The 18,033-nt window shown below is 41.1% G+C and overlaps 2 pseudogenes across 2 annotated transcripts; both read right to left on the bottom strand.

The window, feature by feature from the left end:
- Nucleotides 1-1,993: 1,993 nt before the first annotated feature.
- On the bottom strand, nt 1,994-2,410 carry LOC311597224 (small ribosomal subunit protein eS25-like; annotated as a pseudogene). The gene has a single exon. The product of its transcript is annotated as a small ribosomal subunit protein eS25-like (transcript).
- Nucleotides 2,411-12,177: 9,767 nt separating this feature from the next.
- On the bottom strand, nt 12,178-15,537 carry LOC311598412 (small nuclear ribonucleoprotein G-like; annotated as a pseudogene). Its single transcript has 2 exons — nt 15,485-15,537; nt 12,178-12,425 (listed from the first exon to the last, which is right to left on the bottom strand). The product of its transcript is annotated as a small nuclear ribonucleoprotein G-like (transcript).
- Nucleotides 15,538-18,033: the final 2,496 nt, after the last annotated feature.

Genomic DNA, 18,033 nt, shown 5'->3' with positions numbered 1-18,033 from the left:
GATGCAACGGAGACACCTAGTGGCTGGTGTGGTTAATGCAGCAACAACACATAACCACTATGTTGGCTTCCTGTTTTCTGCGTGTACACTTCCTCTTGAAAATAGACATTAAGTATACCAAAGAAGAAATTCAATGACAGCATAATAAACCTATGAATTTAATGTCATTAAAACCTAGGCCTTCACCTGAAAGATGGAAAAATATATTTTAAACATGAATATAGATTCCCCTTTTCATCATTAATTGTGATTTAGGTAAGAACTAAAAAGATTAATATTTGAAACCTGAAACTAAAACTTAAACCTTGTGAGGGCTGAGGAGGTGGTAAAGTGCTTGCCATACAAGCACGAGGTCCTTAACAAGGCACGGGTGGTAACTCTTGTAATCCTCACCCCGGGGAGGAGAGGAGTGCCGATCCACGGGCCCTGCTGGCCAGCCAGCCTCATTTAACTGCCAAGCCTTATGTTCAAGTCTCTTTTTCAAAAAGAATTAGGTGTTTGGGGCTTCAGGGAAGGCTCAGGGGGTGGAAGCACCTGTTGCTCTTGCAGAGCACTGGACCTGCGTTGTTCTCAGAAGCCACCCAATGGCTCACACCATCTGTGACTCTAGATCCAGGAGCTTGGTCAGCATCTTTTGACTTCCACACATAACAGGCATGCGCGTGCTGCGCACACACGCATGCAGGTAAAACACTCATGTACAAATTTAAAAACAAAACTAAACAAATAATCTCCAATGGCCCTGAGGAATTATATCTGAAGTTCACATCTGGGGGTACTCCTGCATGCATATACACATATATACATGTACCTGCAAACACATGTGTTCCTATTACCATCATAACATGTATACATACTCCCCTATATATTCAGACACAAAATACTTAAAACTTGAAAATGTCTCTGTAACTCCACTGAAATTGTCCACACATGAAATGTATTAATATATTAAAATGTAGAGACTCTAAAAAACTTGTTTTTGTAATGTACACTTATTTTATTTGTAAAATACATTTTATTTTAAGAAGAAAAAAAAATAGAGAGAGCCAGTGAGATGGCTCAGTGGTAAAAGCTCTTGATGTACAAACCCAGAACTTAAGATTCATCTCCAGATCTTACAGGAGAACTAACTCCTAAGGGTTGTCCTCTGACCTCCACTCATGTGCCTGCACATATATGACACATACACACACACACACACACACAAACACACACACTAAATAGGATACTAAAAATTGCTGCTTAGTGAAGAAATAAATGGGCTTAGTTTACAAAATAACTTTTATCATAACAAAAGTTGCATAAGTTCACTTAAAAGAATGAGAAAACCTTGGAAAAAAAGAAGCAGTATGTCCATTCATTCCTACCTTAATACATACATATATGCTGTATACATATATATACACACACACATATGCATCTGCATGCATTTCCTCATACAGCAAATTCCCTAGGAAGTGAAGACCTTATGACCGAATGCAGAGGTTGCATCATGTTTCCCAGGCTTGCTTCTCAGTGATGGAAGAGGTGGGGCCCACTGCGGCCTGAGAGTCAGCCACAGCAGCATGGCCCGCAGTGAGTGCTGGACACCACAGCAGCTCCATCTTCTTTTCTTTTCACATCCTGGCAGTGAAGCGAATGTGCTCTTCCCTGCACAAGCATTCATCATGAGGTACCTCACTATGACAGGCCCAGAGCAAGGAGCAACACCCAGAGACTTAAGTATGAGCCAAATTAACCTTCCTCTCTTTTTACGTTTATACAATATTTGGTTATAATATGTGAAGTGGAAACATAGTTTTCATAGTTTTTCCTCTTTACATTATTAAGAAGCCCTTAGTATATACATTTGTCTATATATAATTTAAAAAGATATAATTTTCCCCTGTATGGATATAGGATGCTTTATTTAACCAATTAAAAAACTTTGATATTTGAGATTGAACCCAGGGCCTCCTCTATGCTAAGCAAGCACCTCCCCCCTTGATTAATAAAGTTTTATTTTCCCAAATGTACAGCTGATTTAAACTGCTCATGCATTTTCACCAGCAGCTGGGACATCTCCACTCTTTGTGTTTCTTGTGTAAATTACTTGGGCTCTGTGCTTTGAATCCAGCTTGATAAGTCCTTTACTAAGTAGCTCCTGAAGGGCTGCCCTGGCCAAGGAACTGTGAATCTTCAGTCTCTCAGAGACCACCTCTGGAGTAACAAGCTTATAGTTGGGAACTTCCTTACAGAGTTTGTCGTATGTGGCTTTGTCAAACAGGACTAAATTGTTGAGCTTGTCCCGAACTTTGCCTTTGGACCACTTCTTCTTTTTGGCCTTGCCACCAGACTTATTTACTGGGTATTTGTCTTGTTTGGCCGACTTTCAGGCATCTTTCTTCTTCTTGCCATCCTTGGGTGGCATGGTGAAGCTCAGAGAGTGGCGATGACCACTTCAGCCTCACTAAGATGCTGGGGTGGGGGTCGGGGTGGGTGGTGGATGTGAGGGGGTGTAGGGGGAGGGGAGGGGTAAGGAAGCCCAGCAGGGCCAATGGTCCTAAGCAAGCACTCTTACTGCTACATTTTCAGCACTTTATATTTTATTTAGGAACAAAATCTTATTATATAGCTCACACTGACCTTGAGCTTGTGATCTTTCTGCCTCAGCCTCTCAAGTGACTGGATCTGTAGTGGTCAAATACTGCCACTGTAATGAATGTTCTAGATTAATTCATTGCTCACACTACTTTTAAATTTAAGTGCTGTATCCAGATCACGAGACCTGGGGAAAAGACCACCAGGACTTGATACCAATACAATATACATGAGGACCTTTAATTGAAATGAGCTGGGCTCTGACCAGTCACTAACACAATGGTATCCAGAAAGAGCTGAGGGTAAATTTATAGGTTCCTATCCCTCCTAGCACACCAAAGTGAAGAGGGGAGGGTCCCAGCCTAGCAATCATCTATTGGTTGAGTAACATAAAAAGATCTAATGCCTAAAGTGACAGGCTACAGAAAAAGGTGCCAAGACCGCACATGGCTTATCTTTCTTTGTTCACTACTTTGTCCAGTGAAGTATCTAGCTTCTTATTAACCCTGTCTCTTGTGGGCAGGAAGGAATGTGGCCATAAAACTGGGTTTCTTATCAACTCTATCTCCAGTGGGACCCTTTGGGTCAGTCACTAGGCATCGTTACCTCTAGTGAGGCTGCTCTTTGCAGCTGCCCAGTTTATCTCCTGTAGGCCTATTTCTTAGCCTTCTAACCCTGAAATCCAATTTTGGTTATTCTGGTATCATATAAGAATTATTTAAAATGAATATCATATACAATTTATAAGTTTCAAAATTATGAAATATAGCATAGTCAAAGTACATATACATTGTGCACACACACGTGTATACAGAGGTGGAAAACAGCTCTGTGCATGTTAGGAAAGTACTCTGCTACTAAGCTGGTGCCCCAGCTCTATGTCTATACACTAACAAGCAAGCTGGGCGTGATGACTCATCCCTGCAGAGGCTGAGGCAGGAAGACCACCATGGGTTAGAGAGTAGCCTGGGCTTCGAACTGAGGGCCTCTCTCAAAACAGACAATAACAAAGCAGAGACAAAAACAACTAAAAACATGTATGTGCCACAGAGATCGTGAAAAGAGCATCCTGACACATCCCTCCCTCTGGGATTATGGTCTTTGAGAGTTTGAGCTGCATTATCAAATTATTGTCCAATACTATTCATACACATTCCTTAAGGACTGCCTCAGGAACATGCTTATATAATGACTCATAAAATAACTGTTGTTTATTGTAATCAGTAGTAAGAAAAAAATAGATTGAATTTTTATCAACATCACATTGACATCTAAAGTTGTATCATTATCCCTAAGATGAAATTGTAAATATAATCCAGTTTACTGTGCAACCTTATGATATTTAGTACAGAAGGCATTTGCTGGCATACACTGACCTGTTATGGAAGCCACACTAGCCCAGAAAGGCTGAGACAAGTGGGCCAAGCCTAATGACAGCATTTGCATCTCAGTGCAGGGATGGGTTCTAGTTTACCTCTTCTCTTGAACTGCTCTGTAGGCACGACTTTTTTTTTTATTAACTATATTGTTGGGGTCTTATTCCTCTACCTCCCTTCCACCAAACCCCCAACACTAGGTAGGAGAGAAAGGAAAAAGGAGGCATAGGTTTCTTAGTCTACTTCCAGCTGGTTAGGGTCATTGGGTTCTTTGGGAAAATACCAATCTCAGTTGTCAGGATATCCAGCAGTCCAGGAGAAATAGCAGCCTTCTTCTTCCTCTGACTGTCTCCTCGAAGAATACTCTCTAAGTGTTCTCTGACTCGGTCTCTGTCTGTCTGACTGTCTGATTGTCTGTCTGTCTTCTCTCTCTCTCTCCCTTTTTCCCTCTCTCTCCCTCTCTCTGTCTCTGTCCCTGCCTCTGTCTGTCTGACTGTCTGAATGTCTGTCTGTCTTCTCTGTCTCTCTGTCTCTCTGTCTCTCTGTCTCTCTGTCTTTCTGTCTCTCTCTCTCTCTCTCTCTCTCTCTCTCTCTCTCTCTCTCTGGGCTCTGATATTTATAGCCTATTTGAGTCCTCAGAATTCCATTCTCTGTAGCTGGCAAAGACCATGCCCCTCTCTTAGCCCACAGGAGACACTTATCATCTGTGGACAACCTAAAACCAACCCCATATCTCACAAACATTAAAACAAAAATATAACATGACTGGGTTGTTAAGGAAATCAAAACTTCTACTACACTGCTCACTTCCCAGTGTCAGACTGATACTGAGCCTGATGAGAGCTGAAGAAGAAAGGTGTCTCAGCATAGGAGAGCAGGTCGTTTACTAGTAAGGGGCACTGACTTCCAAGCTATGTAAGCCATAGAACTGTGGCATATACACGTGTCTACTGTGTCTGTTTTGGTTATTTTGGTTTTTTTGAGACAGGGTTTCTCTGTGTAGCCTTGGCTGTCCTGGACTCACTTTGTAGACCCTGCTGGCCTCAAATTCACAGAGATCTGCTAGCCTTTGCCTTCCAAGTGCTGGTACTAAAGACATGCACCACCACACCTGGCTTTCTATCTGTGTATGAGTATGGCCATACAGAATAAAAATGTACAAACATTAAATTTTTATTTCATATGTATGTGTTTTGCCTGCATGTATGCGGTCCCTGTGGAGATCAAAAGAGGTTGCCAGATACATGAGAGTTGGAGCTACAGCCTAATGTGGGTGCTGGAAACTGAACCTAAGTCACCTGTAAGAGCAGTAAATGTTCTTAACAGCAAGCCATTCCTCCCGACTCTACATATACACTTTTAGGTTAAAATATTTTTTCTAAAATTCTATATGGACAATTATTACTTTAAAAACCTCCATATGCACATGAATTACTTATAGATAAGTACATATAGTACCAACTAGAAGACATGAATAAATAAGAATTTCTACCTTAGATTGATGAGACTATATAGTAGATTAAATATTTTATAAAGTTACAAAAGGCTTTCAAATAAAAGCTGATACAAAAACCCTTAAAGATGACTTCTATTGTTTAGTCAACATGAGACCATACCTCCAGAATGAAGATTTCTAAAGGAAAGATTTTAAACAGTTATATGTATATAGATATGTCCACATGTATGCATGCCAGGTGGAAATACAAGCTGTTGTGTGTGCCACCCAGTGTGGATGCTGGGAACTGAACGGTGATATTCTGGAAAAGCAGCAAGTGCTCTTCCCTGCTGACTCACCTCCCTAGCCCCACAGAAAGGAATTTTGATGATAACTTGGAGAAACAAGTTAGAAATGGTGTAGAACAAAGAATACTAGCTCACATGATTGATCTAGTTTTGACTTTCTGTAAACTTGACTTTCTGCTATAGGTTCTTTGCCATCCTCATAAATGTATGTGGTTTATAAGAAGGATGCCTCAGGAATTCCTCTTCCTTGAGTATTGTATAATGATCTGTAATTTACAGTATAAATGAATAAAAGATGGCTGTGTTATGCAAATAATGACTTTAATAGACACAAATGTTTCAAGCACATAACACTTTTAGAAGATCCAAGGCATATGTAAAATAACGGATACCAGATTAAAGTACTGTTTGCAGGAAGATGGCTGGCTCTGTTAAGGCCTATCTTTACATGAAAACATGCATGATAGAGAAGAACTGGGTAGAACGTTGAATCTTGTGGCTATTTTCCCTTGTTAAGCAGAATGCTGTTTGCAGATGCCTGAAGAATAATGTGCTAAATCATGCTTTGGAACTTCGTCCATGTGGCAGTTGTGGGGTCCTTCTGCTTAACTCTGCGTTCTAATCTCAACACGGTCAAGATGCTCCCACAGTGTTGCTTATCATCACATAGGATAGAGGCAAGAAATGGTTGTGCAAAAGCTCTAAATGATTGTAGCTAGAAAGGAAATAGAGACAAATCGAAAGTTAACATAAAATTTCAAGGCTTGTCCTAGGGTTTCTATTGTTTTGAAGAGATTCCATGACCAAGGTAACTCATATAAAGAAAAACGTGTAAATGGGGGCTGACTTACACTTCAGAGGTTTAGTCCATATTGTCATGGTGGGAAGCAAAGTGGCACAAATCACCACAAGGCTTTTTATAGCAAGTGGTTTATCAATTATATGTGGTTGGTGAATTACTAATTTCTTTACACCCCATGTAAGATGAGTATTATCATTTAATTGACAGTGTTTATTGCTAATATGAAAAAAGGATTACATGGTACCAATGGTGATATAAAAATGGATAAAATATGACATTTTACCAAAGCCTAGTAGGGACTGGCATATTAACATGCTATCATACAGTTAATACAAACTTCCATTTTACATGGAAGCATGCAAGCCTCTAAGGATGTGGCCAGGGTAAGTCTGAACATGGCATTCAGGGTTTGTCTTAAAGGGAGTCAAAGAGATTACTCTGTAATTATACCCTGCACACTCCACATCTGGAAGAGGGTCCCATAATATGTTTGTCTTCGGTCAGCAGTGATTTTCATTATCCATTCCTGCAACAAACTGAGTGCTTTCCCTCTGGACATCAAAGTGGTGAAGCATGAATCCCTTTGAGGATAAACTCTTGCATTTTTAAAGAATGACTGCTGCCAAGGCAATGATCAGGAAGCTGCCCCAGCATTTTCTAGTGCTTGGAATTCAGCACATTCTCACTAACTCGCGTTTTCAGAGGCTCATCTAGTTTACAAACTCCAGGGAGCCATGAAGAGCGACATTCAAGAGAGATTAAGAAAGTAAAATATGTGAACTCAGCTGAGATTGCTCTCTGAAAATTTTGGCATTTTCTCTTGACTAGTTATATAAATATTTAAAAAGTGGTTTGTATAGCTTTAGAGATATTTTCAAGATGAGATAAGAAGCATAAAGAGCATGTTTGCATTAGTAATGAACAGAATGAACAGATGATCTTGGCATGTGTATACAGTACTTGTAACACTTGACCTGCCATTTCCCTCTCCTTACCTCTGTCAGTCACAATAATCAGTGTTTTCCAGATTCTACATCTGGCCTTAGAATTTTTATTTTGATTTTGAGACAGTGTCTTGCTATGTAGCCCTTGGCTGGCCTAGAATTTTATATATATATATATATATACACACACACACACATATCCATATGTGTGTGTGTGTGTGTGTGTGTGTGTGTAGCCTCTGCCTCTTGAGTACTCAAGACTTGTGGTGTCATGCTTGGCCTAGCCTTAGATTAAACAAACAAACAAACAAACAAACAAACAAACCATTTAGTTAGGAAACCAACACCAATGGAAAGAAACTGCAATAGACACTGCATAGATGTTAACATAAAACTTGGGAGAAATTGTAGAGAAGAGTATGTACAGGAAAAACTATGCCAAACTAATGGTTGCATTTTGAAAATGACTCTGGTTCCCATATACAATATATATTATTAATATTATATACATTATTATAATATATAATATTATACATTATATATTATAATGTGTATATTATACAATATGTATCAGAATATATATATGTCAGATCACATGATTTTCCTCACTTTATTCTTGGCTGGCAATACAGAAGGGCCTGGGACATATCCCTCTCTCTATTTTCTTTTTATAGTCACTGGTTGCTTGTCTCATTTTCTTCTACTGGACTATAAACTCTGGTAGGAGAGGTGGATTGTGTTATTCCTTACATTCTCTATGACTGTGACCTGTGTAAACACTGACCGGCTAGAGCCCACACACCTGTCAAAGTTCATGCTCCATCTAGTAAAAGAGCTCCTTCTGTTTCTTTCTGAGCTCCTCGTCTTTTAACAACATTGTCTGTCTCCTAACTTCAGCCATAGTCAGAAGGTTCATCTCAATAGCAGCCCCTTACAGCTTACCTGGTCTAGAAGGGAGAACAATCTCAGAGCTTTCCCAGGGTGTGGGCCCTCTGAATGTGCCCTCCTTGCTCTTGCAGAGGACAGTCCCTTCACTCTTTAGCTCAATATTATTTCCTTTAGTCATGTCATGCCATGCCAGAAAAGCTGTTATAAATGAGGGCTACTGCTGAGTTCGAGTTCAGTGGGAAAGCTACTTTTGTTGGTAGAAAAATCTTAGAAGCTTAGCGTGACATGGACTTTCAAGACTGATAGTTTCATCTGACTCCAAGCAGATGTCTCTCCTTTAATGGTCAAGGCCTAACTTTCATGCCAAAAATTGGATATGACTGTGTACCCAATTACCAGGTCAGCAACTCCTAAAAGTTTGAAACTAGGAGTGGTGGCATTTATTCCTGACACTGTGGAGGCGAAAGTAGCAGTATTTCTTGAATTCAAAAGTTTGAATCCAGCTCGGGCAACACAATAAACCACACACAAACCAAAAGTGTTTAGTATTTAGTAGTACCTCTCACTCCATGTCTGTAAGAACTAAAACAGTCCTTTCTAGTTATAATGGAAACACTCTGGTCTCAGACTGTGGCCGGTGCTGTGTCTCTCTCTGTGTGTCTCTCTGTGTCTCTGTCTCTGTCTCTCTGTGTCTCTCTCTCTGTCTCTGTCTCTGTCTCTGTCTCTCTGTCTCTCTGTCTCTCTCTCTGTCTCTCTCTCTCTGTGTCTCTGTGTGTCTCTCTCTCTCTCTCTGTCTCTCTCTCTCTCTCTCTCTCTCTCTCTCTCTCTCTCTCTCTCTCTCTCTCTGGAGCTGCTCAAGAACACAAGAGTCTATCCATCTCATGCTATCTTACAGTCTTTATAATGGGTGTGATGGTCAAGTGCAACACCCAGCCATGTGACCACTTCCGTAGTCTCACCATCACACTGAGAAGGAACTCTAATTGCAATACCCCTGTATACCATAGATGTTCAGTACTACATTGTACTGGGAAAGGGCTCAGGGGAAGGATATGACAGTTTGTCTTCGTGTGTCCACCCCCTGGGGTCATCCCTGAAACTGAAATTCTATGTTAGTCCAGGCTGAATAAAAAAAAAAAGACAAATCATAAAATATTTTGAACATGAGAATCCAATTTAGAGAACTGTTATTTATCACAAGGACATAGAGAAGCAAGGGGATGGCTAGAAAGGAACAAACAAAATCCTAAAAAATACAGGAATAATATATAGAGGGAGGGGGTCACTCCCCTCAGGACTATGACTCAGTTGCATGGAGCCCCGTGAGTATGGCCCACTGGATTTCAGATGTTCTATGACCGTGAAAAGCCACTTAATCAGCGAGGGGGGCTGCTGTTCATGGAGGTGCACTTGTGGTGTTCTACTAAGAAACTAGGTAAAGGGGACCGATGAAGCCATGGAATTGCCTGGAAATTTGCCTCTGGGAGCTCCTGTATAGACAGCAGTGCAAGAGAGGTGTGGTGGATCACTGGTCACTCCCACTAAAAGAAACTTACGTCTGGAATGGGAGAGACATCTGAAGGGCTAAGAGTCTCTTGAAAGAGGCTTGGGTTTGATACCTAGCACCCACATGGTGGCTCAAAACCATCTTCTGAACTCCTCAGACACCTATGTGACATACACCATGCACATTCAAAAATGCATGCAGAACACTTATATAGATATATAAATAAATCTTTCTTTAAAAAGAAGAAAAGAAAAAGAAAAAATATACCAAGTAGAGCTTCTCCTCCACTGTCTCTGTAGTGCCCTCTGCTGACAGTTTAAGTTCATGCCAGCTAGCAAAAGTGACATGATTTGACTCTTAAGCCAAGTGATGGAGGGTATATTTGAAATCTTACAGGAACAATGTTAACTGGCCTTTTCATTGGAAGAAAATCTTATAGTGACACCTGTATTTCACTGGGCCTCTGACAAGCATTGCAAATGCACCAGCACTCTCCGTGTAGATAAATGGCTGTATGTGAATGCATGCACGAATGCAAACCTCTAGACGATTCAGGAGTATATGCACCCTGCATGCCTATCTCCAAAGGTAGATTAAGAACTACCTCCCTGGCCAGGTGGTGGTGGCGCCTTTAATCCCAGCACTTGGGAGGCAGAAGCAGGCAGATCGCTGTGAGTTCGAGGCCAGCCTGGTCTACAAAGTGAGTCCAGGACAGCCAATGCTACACAGAGAAACCCCATCTAGAAAAACGAAACCAAACCAAACCAAAACAGATAAGAACTACCACCCTGCTGCTGGTTAGGCAGATAATTCTTCTTCAGCTTTGTTTACATTTAATGCCATAGTCTTAATTTTATTTGAAAGTTGCTTCTCAGCAACAAAGATAACAGACATTTGAGAAAGAGTCAATAGTTCTAAGAGTAGGGCTTGGAAATCAATGAGACACCTGAAAGCCTATCAGCAGGAGGGTAAACAGTTGTGAGCCACTGGGATTTGTGATTGGACAGTCAAACACCCACATAGAAGAGGATCTGCTGGCCTGTAGCTAGTACGTACATTATGGTACATTATGTGCCCTATGGTACATATGTATATTATGGTAGCTTGCCTGGAATGAGACGAACACAATCCACTTCCTGGTTCTCCTACATCTTCTCGGGTTACTCAGTGTGACCAGCACTGCACAGCAGAGGTGATCAAATGATTTCCACGACTGCCATATCAGCCATGATGGCTTCTGAAGTGGTCTCCTGGACAGTTTATTCTGGGCAACCTAGCTGTCACGTGTGGGGTGCTGAAGCAGTCCTGTAAAGGGGCCTAAACAGAAGACCTTAGACTTCAACCACTAATGAGTACAACTTACTAGCCATATGAGGTAGAAACTTGCAAAGTAGGTCCTCCATTCCTTATTGAATTTTTAGGTGACTGAGTATTAGCTGAAAGCACGATGAAACACCATTAAGAGTCTCAAACCAGAACCACAAAACAGCTCACAAATTTCTAACCCACAGTGTTTGGAAGGTATTTTGTTTTACAATAAGTAGATGTTTATTTATAGATCAATGATCTCTGAGAATGGAATCTGCACACACACACACACACACGTGCATGCCTTTATTCCCAGCACTTGGGAGGCAGAGGCAGGTGGATCACTGTGAGTTCGAGGCTAGCCTGGTCTATAAAGTGAGTTCAGGGCAGCCAGGGCTACACAGAGAGACCCTGTTTCAAAACAACAACAACAACAATGACAACAACAGTAAAAGGAATTTTAAAAGAATAGACACAGTTTTTAGGTTTTGTGCTGAGGATGTAGCTCAGTGGCAGGGTGCCTGCCCACCACGCATGAGACCCTGCATTCAATCCGTAGCACTGATAGAAAGCAAGAATAAACATATTCTGAGGTAATCAAAGGGGAAGGTGGGCCTAACAATTAATGCTGAAACTTCAGCCTTTTAACTCATTTCTAACAGCTGTGGATGTTTATACAGCTGGCCATGCTAGGATTCTCCTTATTCTGCAAATGTTTCCTAGCCCTTCAGAAATATGGGAAGACTGACTGTGGTGTTTGGAAGGCTGATCCAGCTGCCTTTAACATATTTCTGAAAAGCTCTTCTTATGATGTGCCTTCTTATCCATGAATTTTTTTCTTTTTTCTTTTTTCTTTTTTCTTTCTTTTTCTTTTTTTGAGATGGTGTCAAGTTGCCCAGGCTTGTCTTGAATTCATTTTTTTTTTAAAGCAAAAAGTTTCATATGAAAACGTGCATGACCCAATTCTACATCACAACCAAACAGGCTCTTTGCAGAGGGATGTGGGAACCTCTGCTGAACTGACACTGTTTAGACTCTTTCCAAGGCTTCTGACACAATGCTGCTGTTCCCTCGCATGACACCATTCCGATGTTATCCTGTTGCCCACTTGTTGCCCTCTTGACACCCTCATCAATCACAAGATTCATAAAGGGGTCAAAGCCCCGCAGCATTCCTTGTACGTGTCTGCCACCATTTAATTCAGCGATAACTTCTTGTCCGTACACTTCTTCAGTTTGGGAGGGCGGGCCTTGCTCAACTTGAACCCTTGAGCTCTTCTGTTTCAATCTCAGCTCCATAGCTGGGACAGTAGGGACGCACCACAGGGGCAGCTGTTTTCCATTGTCTACAAGATGGTTTATAGTCAAACACCTGAGACCAATTAGGATTTTAAAAAACAGTGCTGAAATGAGCTAATTTTCATAGGCTTCCAGCATAGGTGTTCAATTTTTTAGAAAACAGCACTACACTTCATTGAGACTTGATTAGATATTTATTGTACAGCATCATAAAACATGTCAGAGGTGGTGAAAGAGAAAATGGAAGAAATCAGAAGCCAGGTGGCTCAACCAACCACCCACACAATAAACTAGCATATACCAACAAACCTTCCTAGAAGGCACTTCACATTTCAGATAAAATGCCTAGACTTCCGTTGAAGTTTAAGGAGAAGCTAGAACCTCACAGAATGAATTGGTATATGTTTTAGCTGTCTTCCCTCACCACCTTGATTATTAAATGAACCAGAAGTAAGCATTCCACAAATACTGGAAATTGCTTTTTGTTATTTAAAAAATATTTTCTTAATTTCTTTTGCTTTTTAAAAAAATGAGTGCTACCCCATGGACAGAAATAAACCTTGATTTTCTTATGTATACACAAAAGCTAATATGGCTAAATAAGATTCATCAACAATCACATTTTTTTTGCTATTGTTCTCTCAAGAGAGCAATGGGGACAATAAAAACCAAGCCCACCAAAACCAAATGAAAGGCATGCATTTTTCTTAGAATCTGCCTTTTGTAACAAATTATAAGTGACACAAACAGCTGTACTTTTGCATTTCCAAATTTTATCTGCCACATGTAGAGAGATTTAGACAGGCATGCTAGTGCCATGAAAACATGTAGAGATAGGTAATAATTTTGGGGGGGCCTTTTCTAATTATTCATTCTAACACCCAAATAAAAAGATGGAGGAGGCATGCAGATTTATTCAACAAGCTTTAAGGCACTAGAGCTGGGCAGATAAGCATCTATTCTAACCCTCTGTACCACTCTGCCCACTTCCCAGTGGCATGCCATGAGTTACTCGCCATATTGGCTCAGCCTGGGCTACTTCTGCTCCATCAGGTCAATCCTCAGGATCATGTCCTTTCTCTACCCCTTCTTTCTTCTCTCTCTCCTACCTCATGGACCCTAGGCTGGGAACAGAAGTGCTGCCTCCTGTCCTCTCTCACCCAGCTCTAGGCTGCAGAGCTTCCTTATTAACCAATCAGAGGTTTAGGGGGAGCATCCTTTACACAACACTGATATAGGGGACTTTTCAATAATCAGTACAAAGCCCACGCCCAGACTGGAATTAGATCTCGGGGCACAGAAATCAGCATCTGAATACACTGCGCACCAGACCAAGCCCCAACAGAAACCCCTAACCAGCCGCTACCATTTGGTTATCCTAAACTCATGCCAAATTCAAAGCCAAACAGTATCAGTATTCTGGGGGACCACTGTTAGCATACAGTTAGTGGTCCCACTAGTGGTGAGGCCAAGAATTCTGGGAGCACTGCTTGACAAAGTTCCAGTGCCAGACTACTGAGCGCCTCTGCCATGCACCCTGAGGGCACTGCTTGACAAAGTTCTAGTGCCCCGGCAACCAGGTGCCCTTAAGCCCTGCCTGATAAAGTTCCAGTGCCTGGATGCCTCGGATAGACTCTATACTGCAGAAATTCCTGTTAGAGGCCTCTCTCCAAAGGCTAGAATTGGAAATTAGTAAAAGCTGATGCTAATAAAAACTAATAAAGTAATTGGTGATTCCCTGGGAAAATACAGCTATGCAGAAAATTGAGTCCTTTATAGGATTTATTCAGATTCACTGTTAGATTATTAATAAATGATTTTGGTAAATGACTTAGAGGATTTTAGAAGAATTAATAAAGAAGAAAAATTTAGGGGAAACTTTGAAAGCTGACAAACTGTAAATAAAATCACAAGGTCTTTATGCTCAGCTTTGGAAACTAGGAACTAGTTTAGAAAGAAAGAGATCTTGATCATGCCCTTATCAACAGATCTTTGTGCCTGCTTAAAAGCAAAAGAAAACAGTTTTAAAATTCTAATGTTCCTTTACAGGATTATAGTAAAGATAGAAGTTGTATTGAAGTAAAAGTTCATGATGAGGTTAAAGGAAGACATTGGAGACAGTCCTAAGGTTCTAATAGTTTTCTTTTTTCTACAAAACTACAGTAAAGATAGAAATTGTATTGATGTAGGAGTTCAAGACAAAGTCACAGACAGGCATGTTGGCTCAGTGAACTGTCTGCCCTTCTGAATAAACTTGACAGGCCAGGACTTTTCTGATGTTATGGAAAGACAAAAGGACAAGCTGCCGCTAAGTAAAAAGGCTACATAATATTTTTAAATGATAGTTTTATTTTAAATATAAAAAAGGAAAAGAAAGGATCAACTAAGGGTCAGGAAGACTAGTTAGGTGGAGGGATTGGTCTTTGATCTATTAACTATACGCCAACTTAAAACAAAATCAAATAGTCACTTTGTTTAACATCTTTTGTAACCGCAAGGCTTTATGATACCAATCACAAGGAAGAACAGCTTTGAATGAAAAGAAAACTGATTTTATCCTAGCTAATTTTTAGTTCTCAGGAAATTTGCTGTTTGCTTGCTTCATTCCCCTTGTTCCTATATACTTATGCAACAACAACAACAAAAGATTTCAAGCTGTGTGTAATCAATGATTAAAGTCTTCTAGGGAATGATTTTGTGTATAAATAAAGCTTACAAGAGACACAAGTTGTCAGAGCAGGTAAAGCCACTGAGGCTTCCTCTCCGTCCCTTCTCTCATCAAAAGAAATTGAGTGGTGTCCCGCGGCGTCTGATTCTTTTTTCCCCTCATCGTTCTGGTTTTTTCTTTGTTGTTGTTGTTGTTTGTTTTGTTTTGTTTTTGTTGTTGTTTGTTTTTTTGGTTTTTCGAGACAGAGTCTCTCTGTGTTAGCCTTGGCTGTCCTGGACTCACTTTGTAGACCAGGCTGGCCTCGAACTCACAAGCGATCCGCCCTCCTCTGCCTCCCGAGTGCTGGGATTAAAGGTGTGCGCCACCACACCCGGCTGCCTCATCGCTCTTACATTCACCCTTCTTCAGGGGCTGGACTCTCATCCGGAGCTGGACTCCAGCACGCTAGCCTTCCTTTTAGCGGCCTAGCAACTTCTGATGTCATCACCTGCTGACGCCAGATAAAAAGGACTTGCCTGCCATACACACCCCTCCCTCTGTGTCTCTGTCTGTTTCTCTTGGTCTGTCTCTCTGTCTTTCTGTCTCTGCCATCATGGCTGACTTAGGCTCTAACTCCTCATCCCTTCCCTTCCCCCATAAATAAACCTTTTACCAGATCTGTTGTGTGATGTGCGATTCCTTACATATAATATAACAGCCATAATTTCCAATATTATTCTATACCTGTACATTTTAAGAAAAGGGAATATTTACATAATGTGCATAATAAACTGGGCTTGGCAGGCCTGTAATCCCAGCACTCAGGGAGGCAAAGGCAGGTGGGTCGCTGTGAGTTCGAGCCTAGCCTGATCTACAAAGGGAACCCAAGACAACCAAGGCTACACAGAGAAACCCTGTCTCAGAAAACCAAAACCCTCACCCTAACCCTAACTGTACCAAGCCAAAAACAAAACAAAACAAAAAAACCCCATAATGTTGCTAATGTGACCCAGTTTAACAGGAGCAAAATTAATGTTTAGGAACTCTTCTAATACAAGAGGTTATACAGTTTAATATCAACCCAGGTAACATATTTTAATTTCTTGATCATTTTGTTTTAATGTTTTTGTCTATGCTAGTAAAGCTTTGATGGACTCTACTTACCACTGTGAAATGTTTTAATGTCTTAATAATTAGGCACATTTTGTGGTTAATATATATTTTACAGTGCTGCATGAGAAGGTTACATCAACTCCAAAGGATTCCTGGAAGCCTGAGTCACAAGCCCGCATGACGGGAGCGGCAGTAAGGGCTGGTGGGGATTATCAGGAGTTCCTGGGTGAGACAGTTTTCTGACATAAAACAATCTTGTGAAGACAGATCACAATGTCATTAAAGACCCAGCCTCCTCTTCCCTTTCTTTGAGGAGAAAGGGATGGGGGAATGGGGTGAAGGTGAGGTGAGACGGAGGGCTGGGAGGAGGGAAGGGAGGGGAAGCTTCTGGGATGTAACACAACTTAACTAACTAATGAAAAAAGACCCAGCCTCTTTTATTTATTCTGCCATTTTCTCTTTTCCTTTTTGTCTGTTGCTTCATGTCCCTCATGAACATATAAGCCGTTTAAAGTCAAATAGCCACTAGCTTTAAGGAAGTCTGAAAGGGTTTTTTGTTTTTGTTTTTTTAAATCTAGAATTAGGGTCCCATGAGAGTGACTGTAAATAAAGACCTTGAGTCTAGGGGCCTGTAGTTGCAGTGATTGGAAATGGGGGGCCTCACTCTTACTACAGAATAGAATTTGAGACCGTAAGGCTATGACTTCTTAGGTCTCCTATCATAAATACAATGTAGTACAAGAAGGAAGGTGTATGGCAGGATTTCTCAACCTTCCTAAAGCTGCCAACCTCTAATACAGTTTCTCATGGGGCAGTGTCTCCCTCCTCCCCGACAATACACACCATAAAATTATTGTTGCTACTTCATAACTGTAATTTTGCTAGTTATGATGTAAGTATCTGATATGCAAGCCTGCGGAAGGGATCGAGACCCACAGGTTGAGAACCACTGGTGTGGGGGCTTTTTTTTTTTTGCCCCCTCTTAACGATTCCAGTGGTAGCTTGAAGTTCTTCCAAAGGGCAAAGGAAGAGTGTTGCAGGATATTTGCTTTCAATGCAATCTATGAGATTGTGAAGTGTAAAAATCTATCTTTGATCCCATTGTGATCCCTGAGACTGGACCGTAAATCCCTGTTTCTGTGGTTGAGCCCTAACACACCTTTACTCCAAGAACTCTGTTTCTTGTAAACAGGTGATTAAGGTGTGGGTCAGCCAGCCTTACACACACAGCACACACCTTTAATCCAAAAGCTATCTGTACACAGGATTTAATGAAATTTTTACCCTAGGTCAAGAGGTGGAGCAAGAAACCAGCTGACAGGGATTAAAGAGTAGGAGGGACTTTGAGTTGAAGGGTATTTAAGACAGCAGATGGCAGTAGAAGAGGGGTCGTTGGTGCTTTCGGCTCTTGGGCTTTGCTTTTGGGATTGTAGCTTCAGCCCTTTGGTTTTTAGCTCTCTAACTCTTGAGCGCCTCAGATCTTTGGCCTTTGGCTTTTGGGGCTTTGAGCTAACAAGCCTTTGATCTTGTTTTTTTTTGGGACGGGGGGCTTTTCCTCCTGGGCTGTCAGCTGAGCTAGTGAGCCTTTGAGCATTTTCCATTAGGACTGATCTGAGTAGGAAGGTCAGCTGGGTCCTTTCTCTGCCTTTCTGAGCTAGCAGGGTTTTCACCACTGCATTTGGCTCCTGAGTCTTTATTGATAAAATAGAATGATCACGGATTTTCAATTAAAACAACAGAAGAGACCAGTTCCTGAAAACCCCTCCCTCTAAGTGGAAACCTGGAGCTGTGAAAACGCACCTCTAACAAACTTTAATTCACATTATG

Source organism: Acomys minous, assembly GCF_964271855.1.
Source record: "Acomys minous genome assembly, chromosome: 5".
NCBI classification, from domain to species: Eukaryota; Metazoa; Chordata; class Mammalia; order Rodentia; family Muridae; genus Acomys; species Acomys minous.
Note: the sequence above shows the minus strand (reverse complement) of the source record. Positions and strands in the feature narration are given on the sequence as shown.